This window comes from Callionymus lyra, chromosome 4 (genome assembly GCF_982586985.1).
Source record: "Callionymus lyra chromosome 4, fCalLyr1.hap1.1, whole genome shotgun sequence".
Classification (NCBI taxonomy): domain Eukaryota; kingdom Metazoa; phylum Chordata; class Actinopteri; order Syngnathiformes; family Callionymidae; genus Callionymus; species Callionymus lyra.
In genome coordinates, this window is record NC_141821.1 from 16,655,660 (window position 1) to 16,661,659 (window position 6,000).

General features: G+C 42.4%; 1 protein-coding gene across 1 annotated transcript in view; it reads right to left on the reverse strand.

Moving 5' to 3' along the window:
- Nucleotides 1–4,451, reverse strand: part of eya1 (EYA transcriptional coactivator and phosphatase 1) — a 46,072-nt gene extending 41,621 nt beyond the window's left edge. The window contains exon 1 of the mRNA XM_087788965.1: nucleotides 4,164–4,451. The gene's annotated coding sequence lies outside the window, so the exon portion shown is untranslated. The remainder of the gene's footprint in view (nucleotides 1–4,163) is intronic.
- Between the last annotated feature and the right edge of the window lie 1,549 nt (nucleotides 4,452–6,000).

Here is a 6,000-nt window from a genome sequence, read left to right on the forward strand (position 1 = left end):
CCCGAAACCCACTGACAGCTCCTAATGGCCGTCAGGGCGGCTTCCCCGCGGGCCTGCCTCGGCCTGAGGGCCCGCGGCGCGCAGACACACAACTTCAAAGCCACAACGGCGTAGCGGTGGAGAACAACACACACACACACACACACACACACACACGGAAATGTTCCTCCTCTGAGGCAACTCTTGCTACATACAAGTCATGCGTGTATAGCTGAGGCCTTTTTTTTTTTTCAGAGGCCCCTGGATCTGCCGTGCACACACACACACACACACACACACACACACACACACACACACACACACACACACACACACACACACACACACACACACACACACACACACTCCAGAGGCCCCAGATCAGTGGAGCATCGGAGACAATGAAGGAGAAACAAGAACACGGCATATGGAGCCACATATGTTTCCTATGACGCTGCCAATGCCTCTATTACTCTCTGTGGCTGACAGTCTGCCGTGCACATCTCCCAGCATGCATCCTGACGACACGCACCGGGACGCCACTCGTGCACTCCAACGGCACAAGGCGAGGCGTGGACGGTTCGATTCCAGGCAGTATTTGAATATCAGAAAGAAGTGACGCCATCCTTTAATGGCCGACTGTTTACACGGCGCACGGTAACCCGAGACGCTACAGAAGGCTTTGCTCTTCACACCAAAACAAAACACGGCAATTGCCAACAGATACGGGGCGGCCATCGCCGCAGCGTTCGGACGCACACCAACACCAGAGGCCGTTAAATACATATATTTTTTTTAAATGAGTTCATCATCACAGATTTAGGTCATGGATCGTAGTGAGTAAACGTTAGCATTAGCTTCTGTCGCTCGTTCCATTATGTGTACGGGAACAAAAACAGTGAAATACAACAAGAAACTCCTACAGAACGACGTCTCATAAATTAAAAAAAATGTTAGAACTTGAAAGAACAAATAACATAAATGAGGTGTTTAAAAATAAATGAATGAATTTAAGCATGCACATTTTTTTTGCATTGTTAGCATATACATGCATTCATGAAACAATTCCTTAAAATGAACAAAAGAGAAGTCACCCAATGTGACGTTTTGACACTTCATAAAAGTGATGAAAAATAAGTTAGACTGGCTGAATATATGGGAAAGATGTTATAAAAAAGATTGATGCTAGATTTTTATAATCTATTATTTAATCAATAATTATAAGAATTGACAGGAAACAGTAGGCATCACATCATTGACTGATAGAACTGAATTAACTTTATTTAAATTAAAAATAATAATATATATGTGTGTACAGACATTTACTGTCTAACAAGGTGATTTGTTTTGTAATTACAATCTTGTTTGATGAGCTCAAATTAAGTTATTATGTTCTAATAATAAAGATATTCATCTTATCATCATGCAGCTTCTCCAACGTAGCTAAATGTAGCTCTTATGTCAGTGATGTCGAGGGGTTAAATATCACGGTTGAGCTCTTTATTCCACAAATGTCTCGTTATCTAGTGGTCGACGCTGTGGTGACTCGGATTACATCCTTTATTTTACGTTGTTGTTTGGTTTTTTTTCTGCCGACTTCAGGTTAAAGCACATTAAAGCTCAACTTGGTTTGTGACCTTTACAAATGATTGAAGTCACCGGCGTCGACTCTGGTGAAAAGTGTTGAGGCGGCAGCAGGTGACACAACCAGGTGAAGACGAGACAGAGTTCAAGTTAAACCATTTTTTTCTACACTACTTTTAAAATGCTTTATTTTTACTTTATTAGACTCTAAGGTGGATAATTAATTATTTTGATTTACATTTATTTTATTTATTTAACTTTTATTCCAAGACTAAGTTGAATATTACACATATTTTCTTACTCTAATGGACCTGAAACTAGAGATAATATATTTAATTAACACTTTGTTTTAGGAGATAATAGCAGAAAATGTATATCTTTAATTACAATCTCTCTTTTAAAACATCTAATCCTTAAAGCTGCTCAGCTGAATCCACATGGTGGCCCAGGAAAAATAAATCCACTCCTAAAGAATGCAGAAAGAGACAAACAACTCGACGCAGATGTGAGTTTAGAAAATACTGCTCTTATATCTGAGTACATGTTGGCGGTGGAGATGGCGGCGTGTGAGTGACTCCTCAGAGTCCACCGGTGCTTTTGTTGGTGGAATTATAGCGTTGAGTGTGTGAGTTTAAAAAAAAAAAAAAAACATTTTCTTTTTTAAAAACTGCGCGTCAATGTTATCGATTAAAACTTTAATTCGACACTTCCTGACGGCGTTTCTACTCCCACCGCCGCGCATGACATGATAATCCAGCGAGTCCCTCAACAGCTACATTAAACCTGTTAATGCCTTGCTCTTCAACCTTCACGATGACTCCCAGAAGCCTCGGAGACACAAAGATTTAAGGTTAAAAAAAACCCACCCGAGTCTTGTCCGACAACACGACGACTTTATTTTTTTCAAAAGTTTCATTTATTTTTATTTTGAGGAAAGGGATTTTGAGGTATTTACATACAAACAGGGATTGTGCTGAAAATGTCTTCCCTCGGTTTGCAGATTGAAGATCCAAACACTGATGTGTTAACAAAATAACACCCTGTGGTATTTACTAAACAGTCCCTGCCCACTAATAAGCTACTTAATAGTAGGTCCCCCATTTCCTCCCCCCCCCCCCTGTTCGGTGAACAAATAGCTGATTGAGGCCGGATCAATTAGCAGTGTGTCTTTCACTGGGGAAGAGGCCGAGGGCTCCTCACATTAGGCATCAGGCCTTAGGCAAACAATGCAAGCCATGGCTCCTCATGCAGAGCGACCGGGCTTGTGCTCTCCCTGTGGAAAGCAAATAAAGCCGGCAAACAACCCTCGAATGGCTCGGAGTATTCTCTGTTAATTGGATAAATACGGTTATTGTGTGTGTGAATGGTGGAAGCAGGCGCTCGCACACACACACACACACACACACCCCCGGTGTTTGTCTAGAGATCTGCTCCGTCAGAAGTCTGCCTCGCTTTAATCCACCGCCGTGTGTGGAAATTGACAGCAATTAGAGGATAAAACACTTTTTTTTTCCCTCCATTGCACATGTGACGTCTGTCATCAGGCGGGCGATATTAAACAGCCTTTTCCAAATGAGAGGGGGCGAGTGATTACAGGGGAGTCGTTCATCTTCACTTGCACGTGAAAGTAAAGCGAGCGGGGAGACGCTCGGGGTTCCCGGGGCGCCGCGGCCTGTTGTCTCTCTCGGGTTCAGGGAGCCCCGGAGTCTCCTCGCGGCATTCCTGACCGCAGCAGATGGCAGCAGACGTCAACTGCTTTAACTGTTTTTGTTTGTTCCGCCACTAGAAACAACTCCTGACGCTTTCAGATCAGGAAATATTCTGATCAAGTGTTTGTGAGCTAAGATGCTAAAACTACATTTCGTGTTCAATTGTCTTTCTGTATTTCTCGTGTCATACTAAAAAAATATCTTAAGAGAATCATTTAAATATTAATTAAAACATTTTCTCCTGTATTTTAATCCCATTTTTGATTTTGCTATTTGCCCGTTAATTCAAATACATTATATAAAATAAGAACGAGTAAATACAATTTAAAATACATTAAGAAATTCAGATTTGTGTCCAATTTAAATTCATTTTACTTTTTAGATATAACAGATTTAGATTTTTAAATTAAAATTGAAAAGCTTGTTTATTATACTTTGTTTGTTTAGCTTTTAAATTAGTAAATAAAATAAAAATATATATGAGATAATTTAATTATACTGCATATTTATTATAGAAACTAAATTATGACCTAAATACACAATAAGTAATTTTGACATTTTGGTTGCAAATACGCAAAGATAATTAAAATTCAACAATCAGATGAAAAACATTTACCAAAGACAAAAACTTAAATAACATTTAAAAATACATATATTTCACTAAAGACCTTTTTTTTTCATTAAACTAAATAGTAAATACTCAGTTTCTAATTTCCTGCTATTGTACTTTAAACAGAGAGTATTTCATAATTCTAATAGCAAGTGTCACTTGTTGTAATACCTCATAAAAACATGGTTTTCTGCTACTTTTCAATTTCACAATAAAGTCAAAGAGACACAAACGCTCTTTCACGCAGCAAACATCAAAAACCTCACAAAAGTCATACTCACTACAATTATGGCTGAATGTCCGTGTTTATCCCGGCTTTTATCTTCTCAAAATATCTTCTTGTCAGAGATGAAGTCCAAACAAATGGACCGCTAACTTTGTCAAAGTGGTCTTCAGGGGTGGAAGACTCTCTCGCGCAGCAAATCAAAGCTATTCTTCTTTTTCATTTTATGTGGTGGAACCCATGGAGCCGGGCGCGCTATCTCAGGAGACCCCCGGTCCGAGTGAGAAAGAGAGTTGTCCGATTACTGCTTCAGGCTGTGACCAGTGTGTGTCTGAGGAAGAGGGAAAAAAAGGAGAGAGAGAAAGAGAGAGAGAGAGAGTGAGGGAGCCGGAGCGAGGGAGGGAGGGAAAGTCGGTGAGCTGAGGGAGGGAGAGACTGAGAAGTTGCTCTCACAGGAAGAGTTTAGCTGGTGGAGGATGCAGGGGGGTGAGTCCGGCTCCACGCTCAGATATGTCAGTCAGTCACAGCTTTAAGCAATCCTGGCAACAGATCGTATCAGCGAAGACAATGAAGCAGCAGATCACACAGCCTCGGCCCCTCGGGGCCCTCGCGCTCTGCTTTCTTTCTTTCTTTCGATCAACTTCTTCGCCACAGACCACAACTTCTCTCGTGTGACTCCAGGTCAGAGAGAGTTACCGCGGAGGTAACGCAGAGTTTAACTTTCCCGACGAAAGTTTGGACTCGTCGTCGTCCTTCAACGAGTCGATGACTTTTATCTGCTCCAGGTTATCGTTCCAAGTGTGAGACGCCGGTGGAGACTTGACTCGACATCTCTCAGCACCAGGAGAAAATAATAAACGAATCACGAGGGTAGTTTGGCAACTTTAACCCTTGTTGTTATCTCAGGGTCAAGGTGACCTGAAGGCCCCAAATCCAAATGTGTTTGTAGTATCCCTTGTGTTGCCTGTGTGAAGCCAGGGAGGCCGTTCACCTTGACCCTATCGCATCACAAGGGATACCACAGACAAATGTGTTGCCTTCAGGTCACCTTGACCCTGGGGTAACACGAGGGATACCAAAAACACAAGTGTTGCCTTCAGGTCAATTTGACCCAGAGACAACACAAGGGATACCACAAACACATTTGTTGCCTTCAGGTCACCTTGACCCAGAGGTGACACAAGGGATACCACAAACACATCTGTTGCCTTCAGGTCACCTTGACCCAGAGGTGACACAAGGGATACCACAAACACAATTGTTGCCTTCACGTGACCCTGAGGTAACACAAGGGATACCACAAACACATTTGTTGCCTTCAGGTCACGTTGACCCAGAGGTGACACAAGGGATACCACAAACACATTTGTTGCCTTCAGGTCACCTTGACCCAGAGGTGACACAAGGGATACCACAAACACAATTGTTGCCTTCACGTGACCATGAGGTAACACAAGGGATACCACAAACACATTTGTTGCCTTCAGGTCACGTTGACCCAGAGGTGACACAAGGGATACCACAAACACAATTGTTGCCTTCACGTGACCCTGAGGTAACACAAGGGATACCACAAACACATTTGTTGCCTTCAGGTCACGTTGACCCAGAGGTGACACAAGGGATACCACAAACACAATTGTTGCCTTCACGTGACCCTGAGGTAACACAAGGGATACCACAAACACATTTGTTGCCTTCAGGTCACGTTGACCCAGAGGTGACACAAGGGATACCACAAACACATTTGTTGCCTTCAGGTCACTTTGACCCTGAGATAACACAAGGGTCAAAGTGTGTACATCTGCATGTGATGGACTAGCAACCTTTCCAGGGTGTCCCACAACACTGATGGTCAAACCTTCTGCCTTCTGTGACACCATGAAGGGAATAAA